Here is a 15,099-nt window from a genome sequence, read left to right on the forward strand (position 1 = left end):
TAATTGGACTGATTTGAATTCCACACACCTCCACAGATTGTTTTGGGAATTAAGGTATCAGTTGTATCAGTAATTATGGTTTACCATTCAATTACCCCCCCCACAGAAAACTGTTAAATTGTCTGTGACGGTGCTTAAATTTAGCTCAGACCTATGTCCTATGAAGACTGCGCGAGTCAATACAAGCCATCGGGAAACCACCGGGTGCCCTGTGCCAGGCGGTAATTAGGGGTTGAGGTTTCCAAAGTTTTACCTGAGACAGCAGGGACAAGTGCCTGGGCTGGGCGTGCTCACGTGGGGAGCTTGGATGCTCCCCCAGCACAGTGCTCTTGCCTCCTGCCCTGCATTGCTGGCGCAATAGCTGATCATCTGGAAGACAATGTGGTTTCAGCCGCAAGTGACATTTTGGCGAGATGCACCGGCATAGAAGCCCTGGGGCAGTGAGGGACCATGTAAAACTCAGGGACATTGTAATCGGACACATCTGGGATTGAATTCCCACTCTTCCACTTAGGGAGTGAACTTGAGAGGGCCACTTAATATCTTTGAGCCTCTGTTTCCCCACCTGTCAAATGGGTACACCTCCTGCCTCACGCACGGGTTATTGTGAAGATGGATGGAGAATAATAATGGTGCCTGGCCCAAATTGCATTTTTTTCCCTTTTTTTGGTACTCACTACATGCCAGATACTTTACAAACATCTTCTCTAAACCTCCTAAGCCCTATAGGGCAGGCACTGTGGTTATTCTCTGTTTTATAGATGGGAAAACTGAGTCCCAGAGAGATTAAATAACATGCCGAAAGTCCCATGACTATGAAATGGGGCAGCTGGGATCCAAACCCAGGTGACCTAGGGCCAAACCCTAAGCATGAAGCTGCCCTGCTGGGTGCCCTCTGCACCTGTCCCTCTAACTGGAAGTGCCTAGAAATGACCCGGCCAAAAGCAGCAGACTGTATTTTATCATTTCAACAATTCTCTCTGTCCATAAAAAGTTCTATGCAGCTTGGCCAGTTCCTTTTTCCTGAATACAAAACTGAGAATGGTAACAGGAAACTGACTTTTTAATGTCATGGTGCAAAGGAGCTAGCTCTGCCATGGCCTCCTTGAAGTGACCTGGTAGAGTGAGGGTAAGACAAGCCACACTCCCTAGGCTATGGAGGCCACTCTCCATGGAGGTAGGGGAATAGGGAATCCTGCAAAATGCAGTCACTGGGGGTGGGAAGGATCAGGGAAGTGGCCAGGTGCAGTAGCTCATGCCTGTAATCTCAGCATTTCGGGAGGCTGAGGTGGGAGGATCGCTTGAGCCCAGGAGTTTGAGACCAGCAGTTTGAGACCAGCCTGAGCAACATATCAAGACCCTGTCTTTACAAAAAATTAACAAAAAGGCCAGGCGTGATGGCTCACACCTGTAACCCCAGTACTTTGAGAGGCCGAAGTGGGTGGATCACCTGAGGTCGGGAGTTCGAGACCAGCCTGGCCAACATGGTGAAACTCCATCTCTACTAAAAATACAAAAATTAGCCAGGTGTGGTGGCTGTAATACCAGCTACTCGGTAGGCTGAGGCAGGAGACTCGCTTGAATCCAGGGGGCAGAGGTTGCAGTGAGCCAAGATCATGCCACTGCACTCCAGCCTGGACGACAGAGCGAGACTCCGTCTCAAAAAAAAAAAAAAAATTAACAAATTAGATGGGTGTGGTGGTGCACAGCTGTAGTCCCAGCTACTCGGGAGGCTGAGGTGAAGGGATCACTTGATCCAGGAGTTCGAGGCTGTAGTAAGCTGTGATCACCCCACTGCACTCCAGCCTGGGTGACAGAGTGAGATCTTGTCTCAAAAAAAAAAATTTTTTTTTTAAAGGATCAGGGTAGGTACATGGACTCCTCCTATTCCTTCTGGCACCATCAGTGGTTGAACACACAAGCTTTGGTTCAAATCCTGCCTCTTCCAATTTGCTAGCTGCGTGACCTTGAACAAGTTACTTAGCCCCTCTTATCCTTAGTTTCCTCATCTTCAAAATAAAAATAGTGCTTGCCTGATGGGGGAGATGATGGATGTAAAGGGCCTCATAGAGGGCTTGGCATTTACCAAGTGTTTGAGAAATACTGGCTGTTTTTATTCAAGGCCTGCTCATTGCTAGCATGAGCTACCTGCAATAGCCACCTCTAGGCCTCTTTTGCTCCCTATATTCCAGCCACACCAAGAAACCATGATGGCCTGAATCCTCTCTGACTTTGTCAGGCCTCCATGCCTTTATACATGCTGTTCCTTCTGCCTAGAAGGCCCTTCTCTTTTTTCAACCTCCTTGAGTCCATTTTAGTCCCTGCCAGATGGTCACTTCTCTGCGATGCTGCCCTAACTCCTTGGCAGCCATGCTGCTCCCTTGAACATTCACTAGCCCCTTTAATTCAGCCCCAGCCACAGTGGGGATTAAATGGGATGATGTCTGAGAAAGCCCATGGGCAAGAACCTGGCATGGGGTGGTGCCCCATAAATGATGAATGGAGCTGGGGTTGCTTTCTCAGCCAGCTGCCTGGCAGGGGCCTGGCTTCCTCATCTTCACACATCAGTGCCTAGAGTAACACCTGGCACACAGTGAACACAATCTCAGTAACTGTTAGACATTTGCCTTTTGGGGAGCTGCTCAGCCTCCCACATTGGGGTGTGGGTTTTTTGTTCTGTTTTGTTTTGTTTTTTGAGACGGAGTTTCATTCTTGTTGCCCAGGCTGGAGTGCAATCATGCGATCTTGGCTCACTGAAGCCTCCGCCTCCCGGGTTCAAGTGATTCTCCTGCCTCAGCCTCCCGAGTAGTAGCTGGGATTACAGGCGCATGCCACCATGCCTGGCTAATGTTTTGTATTTTTAGTAGAGACGGGATTTCACCATGTTGGTCAGGCTGGTCTTGAACTCCTGACCTCAGGTGATCCACCCGCCTTGACCTCCCAAAGTGCTGGAATTATAGGCGTGAGCCACCACGCCCGGCCTAGGGGTGTGGGGTCTTTTACTGAGTAGGTCTGGTGGGGGAAGTCAGGGACCCCACCACAAAAGCTGGAGAGGCCACATCCTCCCGCCTCTATCTGGGGTTAGACATGTGACCCAGGCTTGGCCAATTGGATGTTCCTCCATCTTGCCCAGAATTCACACTCAGCAGTGGTCTTCATGAGGGGTGATAGTGGTGGCCAGTAGGAGCAGGGCTGGGCAGCCTCCCTAACCCACTTTTGTGAGACTTGAAGCTGGCTGGTTTCCTGTCCCCTGGCCTCCCTTGCCCATTCCCATGCTGGTGCTCCCTCCCTATGGACTCCTTTTGCTCATAAATATCCTTCCAATTAATTGCTTTGCTGCTTCTTAGCTAGTGTTGTTTCTGTCACTTGCAACCAAGAGCCTATTCAGGTGCAGGAAGGGTTGAATGAACAATGGAAATGGATCAACACATGTTTCTGAGCATGTGCTGAGAGGCAGGCCCTGGGCGGAGTACCACGGTGTTCAAATGATATCTAAGATGTGGGCAGTGCCCCGGGGGGGTCTATGGGGAGACAGACCATGCATGACACCATGAACAAGACCACGTTGTAAAGTGGGGCTTAGCTGGACCTTGAAGACACCCAGAGAAGATGACTTTGAGCCCTCATTGGATGGTGCCATCGCAAAGTACAAAATGAATTGGGTTGTAGGAACTGGAGGCACTGGGACAATATTCCAGATTAGGGATTGAGCTGAAGGGGTTGGAAATGGCTGAGTGGGGTAGTGGAAAGGAATGCCTGCTAGTAGACAATTGTCTTAGTCTGTTTTGTGCTGCTGTAATACATTACCACAGACTGGGTAATTTATAACAAACAGAAATTTATTTGGCTCATGGTTCTGAAGGATGGGAAATCCAAAATCAAGGAGCCGGCATCTGGTGAGGGCCTTCTTGTTGCATCCAACATGCCAGAGGGTGTCACATGATGGAAGGGCAAAGAGAGGGAGAAAGGGAAAGAGAGGGAGCAGGAAATGGCAAACCCACTCCCATGATAATGAGCTCACTCATATCATGAGTCATTCATCCATCATGAGGGCAGGGTCCACCTCCCAATACCATCACAATGGCATCTAAACCTCAACATGACTTTTGGAGAGGAAAACATTCAAACCATGGCAGCAGCGTTTGTGGGAAAACATGGGCCAAAGCAAGAAAAGACCAACCTAAGAGTGAGTGACTTGGCTCCTCGTTCTACATTCATTTTCATCCAATGGGGCCCAAGGGCATGTACCCATTACCCATCTGTGCAGTTCCCTTGAATGTGGGCTTCTGTTTGCACGTGGAGCTAAGGAACTTCAAGGAAGAAACCACGAAAGACCTCTTGAGGCTGAGGGCTGGCACCAGCACCAAGATCTCCAGGCAGCTGGAACAGTGATGGCTCCTCTGTCCTCGCAGGCGTGGCACCCAACAGGGTGTGACCGTCACCTGAGGGGAGAGAGCCAGAGGCACAGGCCCGATCCTGGGACTGAGGTTGGCGGTTTGGGTGGAGAGGTGATTCTGAGTGTGACACCCTCCAGTGATAAAGCAGGGGGCTTCCCAGCAGCCCCTGGGGAAGCAGGCTGCATCTCTGGAGACAGGAGATGTGTGGAGGCCTGAGGGGCAGTGGAAAGCCCTGTGTGTCTGGGTCAGGGCTCTCCTTGGCAGGTAATGTAATGGTTTGTCCCAGCAGTTTTCAGACTCCTCATCCTGCCCTGTCTTTCTCCTGTCTGATGCTCAGACCTGTCACTCCTAGATCAGCCCCCACCTTACTGTCTACCCCTCAGAGTCCTTCCCGCCAAGGGCACCTTCTGTCCCACATCTCCATGGTGCAGCCATGGGAGGAGAACTTGGGAGCATAAGAAACTCCACCAAGTTGGGGCCAGGCATGGTGGCTCACGCCTGTAATCCCAGCACTTTGGGAGGCCGAAGCTGGTGGATCACAAGGTCAGGAGTTTGAGACCAGCCTCACCAACATAATGAAATCCTGTCTCTACTAAAAATACAAAAAATTCGCCGGGCATGGTGGCAGGTGCCTGTAATCCCAGCTACTCACGAGGCTGAGGCAGGAGAATCGCTTGAACCGGGAGGCAGAGGATGCAGTGAGCCAAGATCGTGCCATTGCACTCCAGCCTGAGTGACAGTGAAAGACTTGGTCTCAAAAAAAAAAAAAAAAGAAAGAAAGAAAGAAAAAAAAAAAGAAACTCCACCAAGGGCTTTTGGGTCCTAGGGACAGCAATGATGTGGCTGGTCCAGCCAGAACCTCATTTTGTCAGTAAAGTTGGGACCCATATTCCCTAAGAGATTTGTCCCAAGAACACATGGGTTGCTACAGCGGAGGAGAAATCAAGTCTGTTTTCCCTCTGGTGAATTGTCCCCTGAACGTGCTTTCTTCCTACAGTGTTGCCAGGAAAGTAAAAAAAAAAAAAAAAAAAAAATGTCCACGATGTCAGCTGGGGTGATACCAAAACAATTGTGGGAGGAAAAACATCCGCAAATTGAATAGTGTGAGGAGTGTGGACAGAAGATGTTTTGTCTTTGGCCTCATCTCCCAGACTTGATCTTTGTAAATACAGAAGGTTCCACCAGAGCCGAACCTGGCAATGACTTGAGGAGCAGCTGCAAGGAAGACAGCCTCACCCAGGGTATCACCTGGGGGCACACCCCAGCTTCCCCTCCTGAGCCTCATCGAGGGGTTAGTGCTGCCTCTCGGGAAAACATAAAGATGACAAGAAGCCAAAGGTGCCAATAGTTCCCATTTAGCATGAAAGCTGGCTCAGCAAATCATGCTATTTCAGGGCCTAAGGTGGGCCAGTTCCCAGGCGGCCCTGGCAGGAAGGACTCTGAGGGGTGGACAGTAAGGTGGGGGCTTTGGAGTGATAGGTCTAAACATCTGATGGAAGCAAAAGGGAGGACAAGGGAGGGAGTCAAAAAATCCGGGAAGCCTGTCCTTCCAGAAAGTACCAACACCAGGGTGAGGTGGATCCCAGCACTCGCACCTCTGAATGCCCTTTCCCCTGCACCCCTATCCTGCCCCCACTCGGAGCTACCCCAAACACCTGTTCCTCTGGGCCCCAAGGTGATGCCCTTTGTGTGTGTATAGGAAAGGACAGTGTACACATTTGGTTAGTTCCTTCTTTTACACCGTAAATTATCAGAGACAACCCTTTTGGAAAGCAATTTGGCAATAATATCAAGTGACATAAAGATGTTCGTAGCCTTTGGCCCAATAATCTTCCTCCTGGGAATTAATCCTAAGAAAATAATTCACAAGGAAGAAAGAACCATTTTGTATCTACAAAGACATTTATTGGGGTGTTATTTATGATAGGGAAAAACTGGAGACACCCTCCCCAGCCAACATAGAGGGATGGTCCTATAAATTATGATACATCCATCCAATAAAATGTTACCCTGTCAGTAAAAATGGCAAATTGAAAATTGTGTAGCAACAAGAAAGAGGGTTTAGAAAATAAAAGCGGGTGAAAAAAAGGAGCACAGGATTGTCTATATGTTGTGATCAATGGCAATGCTGACAAATCCATGTATGTGTAGATAGTTGTAGTGTTACCTGTAAGGCACGGTAAGGCGGATGTAACTGTGCTTCAAATGTTCTTTTCCATGGCTGTGGAGTCCTTCTAGTATGAAATCATTTTTGTAAAATCGCAATTTGTCACCAGGGCTTTTGACTTTCCTTATTGCCTCGTGGGAGGTGGCAGAGGCAGCACATCTCAGGCCGAGCCTCGGTTCCTCCCCCTACCTCCCACCGCTGCCCTTGAAGGAAGATGCTGCAGCCTCCCCAGTCCCCATGCCAGCGTCTTCCACTTTTCTCTGAGCTTTCGGTGGCAGACAGCGCCTTGGGCACTTTTTCATGCTCATAATTCAAATTACCTGTTTAAGTCGGTCAAATGAAAAAATAGCAGCTCCGCCCCCACGCGGGCTGGCCGGGGCGCCTGGAGCGCCAGGGCGGCTGCAGCGCGCTCTCCGCGGCCGTCGGCCCTGAGCTCATTTCCTGGGGCGCGCGCGCCGGGCTATTTCAGCCTGGCGCTGTGCAAACAGGACAATTTACTGCGGCCAAAAGGGAGCCAAATTACAATCGTATCACAGACAAATATCCGCCATGCCAGGTCTCCAGGGGCCAGGAGGGGCCTCTCTCCCGGCGCGGGGGGCGGGCGCGGGGTCAGGCAGGTCCGCGGGGCTCGGCTCGGCCTCGCCGTGCCCTGATCGGCGTTTGCCAGCGAGCTGTGCCTGTTCTCTGCAACAGGAAGGGGCCCAGCTCCCCCGGGCGACCGTTCCTATCTAGGTTCTCGTGCAGAAAAACCTCATCTGTTTCTGGGGATTTTCCCCTGATTTAGGGTCCCCTTTTATTTGGTTACTTTTCAGCACTTGGGATGAAAACATCCCTCCATCCAGCCACTCCAGGGCTCAAAGTCATATCTCCTCGTTCAGAAACCTCAGTGCCTGTCCATCACTCTTCCGGAAAAGTCGGAATCCTTAGTATGATGGTCAAAGACCCCTCTTGGTCCAGTCCACCTGTCCAGAGCCAGCCCCCGTACCCAGATGCTCCAACCACGGAGAGCACATCAGACTTTCACAATTTTATCCTTGACAATGGCCTTTTCATCCTGCCTAAATGTTCCCTTGTTTCTTTCTGCCTAGTGAGCTCTTATTCCTTCTTCAAGACCCAGATACACATCACCTCTTCCATGAAGCCTTCCCTGACTTCCCCTTTCCCTGCCTGACATCTGCCTTCCAAGCAGAGTCAGCCCCTTTTCCTTCCTAGCACTGTGCAGAGGTAGATGGTCCTGTAATTATTTGCTTGCATGCCTGTGGTACACGGTACCATTGCTCACAAATATTTCCTCTTCCTCTCTGGAGAAGGATTACACTTCCTTGATCCATTGGCCTCACTCAGGCTTGGCCACATGACTGGCGCTGGCCAGTGAAGTGGGACATGTGAGTTACTGGGGAGCAGAAACTTTCAAAGCCAAGCATGGCTCACCTTGTTCTCTCTTCCCTCTGCTACAAGGATGGCTGTGCCCCAGCCAGAAACCACACTGCCAGCCTGGCATAGGAGTGGAGCAGGGCACATAGAAGTGTGAGAGAAATGAACTTCATCTCAGTGCTCGAGGCCCCTGGGACCATGGACTCATTTGTTACTGCAGCATAAACTAGCTGGTTTTGACTTCAGCTTCTGCCTCTCTTCCCTGGCTTTACTTTCACAAAATCAAGAATCTGATCTTACTCATATTATAGAGCTAGTCTTCAGCCATGTTCTTTTTTTTTTTTCTTTTTTTTTTTTGAGATGGAGTTTCGCTCATGTAGTCCAGGCTGGAGTGCAATGGTGCGATCTGGGCTCACTGCAACCTCTGCCTCCCTGGTTCAAGCGATTCTCCTGCCTCAGCCTCCCAAATGGCTGGGATTACAGATGCCTGCCACCATGCCCAGCTAATTTTTGTATTTGTAGAAGAGATAGGATTTCACCATGTTGGCCAGGCTATCTCGAACTCCTGACCTCAGGAGATCTGCCCGCTTCGGCCTCCCAAAGTGCTGGGATTACAGGCATGAGCCACCGTGCCCAGCCCCATGTTCTTCGAATGGCCAAGAATATCAGTAGGTAAGGTTTGTTGAGCATGGATTGTGTGCCAGGCACTGTGCTATGCCCTTGGCAAGCATTATCCCATTACATCCTTTAACAGCACTGTCTGGTAGGTACTGCTTTTATACAAGACTTACAAAAGAGAAAAGAGACTCAGAGGAATGTAGGGGCTCGCGTGAGATTGTAAAGTAGTGAGAAGTGGAGCTGGTCCTTGAGCTCAAATCCATCTGATGCCAGAGAACTCAAACTCTGTAGTTCCATCATGTGCATCCTCACTCTCTCACTTCCTGCAGAGGACCTGTGGAGGTTGTAACTATTGTTTTCACCTGTCTCTTCCACTGGGCTCTGAGCTGCCCGAAGACAGACCTTTTTTTTTTTTTTTTTTTTTTTTTGAGATGGAGTTTTGCTCTTGTTGCCCAGGCTGGAGTGCAATGGCACGATCTTGGCTCACCACAGCCTCCGCCTCTCGGGTTCAAGCGATTCTCCTGCCTCAGCCTCCCGAGTAACTGGGATTACAGGCATGCGCCACCATGCCCGGCTACTTTTGTATTTTTAGTAGAGACGGGGTTTCTCTGTGTTGGTCAGGCTGGTCTTGAACTCCCAACCTTAGGTGATCTGCCTGTCTAGGCCTCCCAAAGTGCTGGGATTATAGGCGTGAGCCACCACGCCCGGCCCTGAAGACAGATCTTAATCATCTGATTTCCCGTCCATTAATTCAGTCTTTCACCAAGGATGTATTGAGTGCCAATTATATGCCAGGCATCATCTGATGTGTTGGGGACAGAGAAATAAAACAGATAAAAATCCCTGCTGTTAATTCTAGCCTATGGTGACAAGAAGCAGATCCGTGGCTGCCTGGGGTGGGTGTGGGGTAGGAAATGGGAGAAATGGGGATGACTGCAACTTTGGGGGTAGTGGAAAATGTTCAGTATCGTGGTAGTGGTGGTGGCTGTACAGGTATATATATCCGCATACATCCCACAGTTCAGAACTATGCACTTTAAATGGTAAATGGATACAGTTTATTATATGTAAATGATCCCTCAATTAAGTTGATTTAGAGGAACCTAGCTGGGCGTGGTGGCTCACACCTAGTATTCTCAGCACTTCGGGAGGCCGAGGCGGGCAGATCATGAGGTCAGGAGATAGAGACCATCCTAGCTAACACAGTGAAAACCCATCTCTACTAAAAATACGAAAACAAAAAATTAGCCGGGTGTGGTGGTGGGCACCTGTAGTCCCAGCTACTCGGGACACTGAACCTGGGAGGTGGAGCTGGCGGTGAGCTGAGATCGCACCACTGCACTCCAGCCTGGGTGACAGAGCAAGACTCTGCCTCGAAAAAAAAAAAAAAAAAAAAGAATCCTTGCCCTTATGAAGAAGCATTCTACTGGGGAAAACAGACAATAAACACATAGATAAATAAAACGTATAACAGAAAGGGGTAAGTGATGCTCAGAAAAATAGGACAAGGGATCAGAAGTGCTGGGCGTTGCAATTTAAAATAATGGGGTCTGGAAAGCCACCCTGAGAAGGGCCAGTGGAGCTATGCCCAGCCTGTGGTATCCTTCCTCAGGCAGGGGACTGTATCCCCAGCTTACAAGCCTTTTCGAGGCACCTTCAGGGTTTGAGCCCAAAATGCACTGCATATTAAGTGTTATTGATGGGCTTGTGGAAATCTGCTCTCCGTCAGGCTCTGATGAAATTTTTCCAACAGGAGACTGAACTCAGGACTGGGCATGGCTCCCTGCACATAGTAAGTCCACAGCAAATGTGTGTGGGGTGAATACTGTCTTCTTTATCCTCCTTTTTTCTACTCCAGTCCAGGTAGACGGTGTATCTACCCACCCAATTTTACTGTTTCTGGTACCCTCAGTGGGTCTTGCCTGCTCTTCCTCCTTGAAATCATTACTCAGAGGTCTCCGTGTCAGCTCCAGACAGATGGGCCTGGTGCTCCTTTATCTCAATACAATTCCCCTACTCCCAGGCTCCAGGGGAAATCCTGAGCTAACTTTGGTCTTTCCTAAACTCCACACTTCCCTTTGGGCACCTCCTTCCCCATTGCGGGGCTCCCTTTCAGAATTTGCTGCTTTATTTATTTATTTATTTATTTTTGTCAGAGGTGCATTAATGATGCTTTATTTAAAAACAAAAAACTTGGCCAGGCGTGGTGGCTGTAATCCCAGCACTTTGGGAGGCTGAGGTGGGCGGCTCACAAGGTCAGGAGATCGAGACCATCCTGACCAACATGGTGAAACCCAGTCTGTACTAAAAATACAAAAAAAAAAAAAATCAGCCGGGCATGGCACATGCCTGTAATTCCAGCTACTCAGGAGGCTGAGGCAGGAGAATCACTTGAACCCGGGAGGTGGAGGTTGCAGTGAGCCGAGATTGGGCCACTGCACTCCAGCCTGGGTGACAGAGCGAGACTCCATCTCAAAAAAAAAAAAAAAAAAGAACACTATAAATAAATAAAAAATAAAAACAAAAAAACAAAAACAGTCCATGTTGAAACTTATCAGTGTGAGTTAAATGGTGGTTTTTAGGCTGGACCCATGATTTAAGCTGTACCCATCCAGCTCAAACTGAAGAAAAAAAAAATCATTTGAATATTAAAGCAATCGTTCAGAGTCTTAAAGAAGAAACCAGTCAGGAAAATGCCAATAATGATGACTGGCAAAATCAAAATCGAAAACAAAGAAGCTGTCTATCAAGCTGCCGACAGAAAAAGAAATCTTGCATGGAGACTACAAGTCTGGAGTTTCTGGGATGAAATTGTACAGGAATCTCAGTCTACAGTTTCCTCAATCGCTGTGGAGATGGAGCTGTCACTGAATCTGACACAGCCCTGCACTCCCTGGTCCGCCGACCCTTTCTGTAATACAGTCTTCACTGTAGCCTGAGGAACTATTTCAACCCACTCCTTTTTTAGCTTCTTCTTTGGCACAACCTCAGTGGACTTCTCTGATTCGGAACGAATTCTAATTGATCTTCTCTGTTGCTTCTTTTCTACTGAGCCTGTAGAACCAGATGTTGCTTCAAGAGATGATATATTCTGTGTTGGCTTTTCATTTCTCTGGTTTGGTCTAGAAATTATAAGCCTGTCTTGCCCCCTGACACTTATTTCTGTTTTGTTACCAATTCCCTTTGTTGAATAAACAAATTAATTTCCCATCCTCTGTAGCATTCTGAAGAGCAAACATCTTCAATTTTCACAGCTGGAGACATGTTACACTTCTGCAAATCCAGGCTCCCTTTGTGCATTGTAATGGAAGCTGGTAGGATTTCCTTGCTGCCACAGTTTTCCAGGCTATTTTAACAGGAGGTGGCTCTTCCTCGTCCGCGCTTGTGTGCTGCCTCTGGCTGTCTCTGAATGTCAGTACTTGAGAGTGAGGAGGCTACCTCCCCTGCATTGATCTGTTCTGGCTGAGTTTCAAGCACAGATCTTGGTCATCAGGTTTTTTTAACTTCAGCTTTGGAGACATTCTTTTTTTTTTTTTGAGATGGAGTCTCGCTCTGTCGCCCAGGCTGGAATGCAGTGGTGCGAACTCCGGTTCACACCATTCTCCTGCCTCAGCCTCCCGAGTACCTGGGATTACAGGCGCCCGCCACCACGCCTGGCTAATTTTTTTGTATTTTTTTAGTAGAGACGGGGTTTCACCATGTTAGCCAGGATGGTCTCAATCTCCCGACCTCGTGATCCGCCCGCCTGGGCCTCCCAAAGTGCTGGGATTACAGGCTTGAGCCACCGCGCCCGGCCCCAACATTCTTTTTTGCTTGGGATAAACCCTCTTCAGGCTGTTGATCAATACAGATAAAAGTATACTGTTCTATTATTTCTTCTCAAGTCATTTTCAATGCTTTCTCTGCATGGGCAATGCCAAAATCCCATTGAGCATGTTCTCTCTGAGGTCAGGGTTTCCAAATCTTTTGTTTCTCAGAGTGATTGCTGGCTTGTTTGGTTGCCTCAGCCAGTAATTCTTCATACCGCTTATGACCTTTATACTCTTGTACCCATTTTTCATGAACCCACACCCTCTCTGGCTGTTTGCTAAAACACTGGACATGATATTTTCGGGCACCTCCTGTGTTAATTTTGGTATGAACCTCAAGCTGGGGATCACTTGAATCCATACAAGGCCAGCACGGATAGGTTCCCACCTTGGACCACACAAGATCACCAACCTGAAACTTAACACCAGTGGACACTTCTGTTGTTGGAACAGAAGATAGTATTGGCTGAACTGGGGCTTCCTCTTTTAGTACTGGATCTTTCCTTGGTTTTTCTGATACGGTGTCAACCCTCTCATTTGGTCTATTTTGTTCCTCTGGTTCTAATTTGGGGATTTCATGTGACTTGCGCTCTTCAGATCTTGATGAGTCATGCTTTTTGGGTTTTTTCCTCTTTTCTTTTCTGCTTTCATGCTTTGACTTCGTGTGCTCACTTGCCTGTACTTCATTTAAAAGATCTCCACAAAGGGAAGACTTGAACAATTCCCTGCCATTCTGGATAGTTCTGGTTATTTTTAGTTTAACTTCAGGTGAGCCAGTCTTCTTTGGAATCACAGTTTGTGGTACCGAAGTGGTGGCTGTGGAGAGGAAGGGTTTTCTAGAATTTAATGTGGTCTTGTGTTTAGAATTTCTGAATGGTAATAGTCAGTGGGGCTAAAGTTTCTAGCTGCACCAAAGCCATTGGCTGACCCATTAGGATATTGATTATACGACTGGTATTTGGTTTGAATTTCATACATGCTGATTGATGGCAGGTAACCATTTGTGAGTGGAGGAAGATCTCTTGTAGGTGAGTATTGAAAGCTTTGCTGCAAGGTAGCTTCGTATGGTGTCTGGCCACCATTTTCAGCAATGTCACTTTTGCTATCAAAGGCATCCTCCTGACGGATGCTGGCGGAGTCAATGAGTTGAGGTGGTTGTTGAATTGTGTTTCCCGAGATCCCTTGCATGAAAGAGAAAGAGAAATCCATTGTTCCGCTCCAGCATTCTTAACTTTCCCTTTCTCTCATCGGACCTTCAGTTTGTCCCGTTCTAACCGCCCGGCCGTGTCAATGCGATCACAGGAGGGACACGGAGATCGAGGAGGGCCACAGCCGGACCAGGCCAGGCGTGCTGCGGCAGGAGGAAGGCTCCGGAGGTGGGGTGGGAAGGGGAGGCCGAGAGAAGGGGGTCGCCGCGCCCCCGCTGCCGCCAGAGAAGAGCCTACGGCTGGCAGCCCGGCCTGGGCAGCAGGGTCCTCGGCGCTCGGCTGGGAAATCGCACGCCTCTCCGCGGCGACCTGTGCACTGCCCCTGGGCCTCCGCCTCCGTGCTGGCAGCCTCCGCCCCAGCGCACAAAGCCCCCTCACCCCGACTCTCGGGGCGCCGCCGCCGCCAAATCCTCAGCCCCTCATCGGCCGCGGCGTCTGCCGGGAAGTGCAGTCCCGGGTTTGGGCGATGGGGCCCAGGAGGAAGCGGCGAGTCAGCGGGGCGGAGGGGACGGAGGGGGCGGAGGGGACGGAGGGGACGGAGGGGACGGAGGGGGCGGAGGGGGCGGAGGGGGCGAACCACGAACGCCCGGCCGCGAGGGTCTGGACGACAAAGGAGAGACTAGGCGAGAGGGCTTGTTGCTTTTTTTTTTTTTTTTTTTGAGACGGAGTCTAGCTCTGCCACCCAGGCTGGAGTGCAATGGCGCGATCTCGGCTCGCTGCAACCTCCGCTTCCCGGGTTCAAACGATTCTCCTGCCTCAGCCTCCGAGGAGCTGGGATTACAGGCGCGCGCCACCACGCCCAGCTAATTTTTTGTACTTTTAGTAGAGATGGGGTTTCACCACGTTGGCCAGGCTGGTATCGAACTCCTGACCTCGTGATCCACCCGCCTTGGTGTTGCACTTTTATAATTCTTTTTACCTTCTCACCAAACTAACATTTAGGAAAAAAAAAAAATCAACAAAAACCTCTATCAGTCATTTACACGTTAGTTGGAAATAATTTAGACCAGTGTGTCTCTCCTTCGCAGAACACATTCAGTCCTCTCTGATTATTAGGAGCAAGGTTCACCTTTTGATCTTGGTTAAAGAAATTTCAGGCTAAATTTCTGGGGTGGGGATGTATTTCAGGTTCCAGGATCCCAGAATGGCTCTGCACAAGTCACAGCCATCCTTCTTCCCTGAAGCCTCTGTTGGCTGCACCATGTCTGCTGCTCCTTTACGAGTGGTTTTGGCAGAGGCCAGGCTGAGCTCTTACTAGCTCCTTACAACAGAACAAGCGAATGTGAAAAGTCTTAAACACTCAGCCTTCTGGTCAGAGGAAATCCCAAAATCAGTATGACTCAGGATTTTAAGTGCCCAATAGAGTGTCCAAGAGAAGAAACCTAGGAGTCTAGGGTCTTTCAAAACCCCAAAGTTAAAATCTTTTATCACCCATTCCTGACCTTCCTGGCTTAGGATTTTAGGCAGCCTCTTGGAGTCCTCCCTTGCCTGGTGCACACTTGGCCATAAACCCATTCATTCAGCCC

The 15,099-nt window shown here is 49.3% G+C and overlaps 2 pseudogenes; both read right to left on the bottom strand.

Moving 5' to 3' along the window:
• Window positions 1-11,077: 11,077 nt before the first annotated feature.
• Window positions 11,078-12,201, bottom strand: LOC129047387 (histone-lysine N-methyltransferase NSD3-like; annotated as a pseudogene).
• A 167-nt stretch (window positions 12,202-12,368) lies between these two features.
• LOC100435729 (histone-lysine N-methyltransferase NSD3-like) lies at window positions 12,369-14,047 on the bottom strand (annotated as a pseudogene).
• Between the last annotated feature and the right edge of the window lie 1,052 nt (window positions 14,048-15,099).

The sequence above is a fragment of the Pongo abelii genome, chromosome 19 (assembly GCF_028885655.2).
Source record: "Pongo abelii isolate AG06213 chromosome 19, NHGRI_mPonAbe1-v2.0_pri, whole genome shotgun sequence".
Taxonomy (NCBI): domain Eukaryota; kingdom Metazoa; phylum Chordata; class Mammalia; order Primates; family Hominidae; genus Pongo; species Pongo abelii.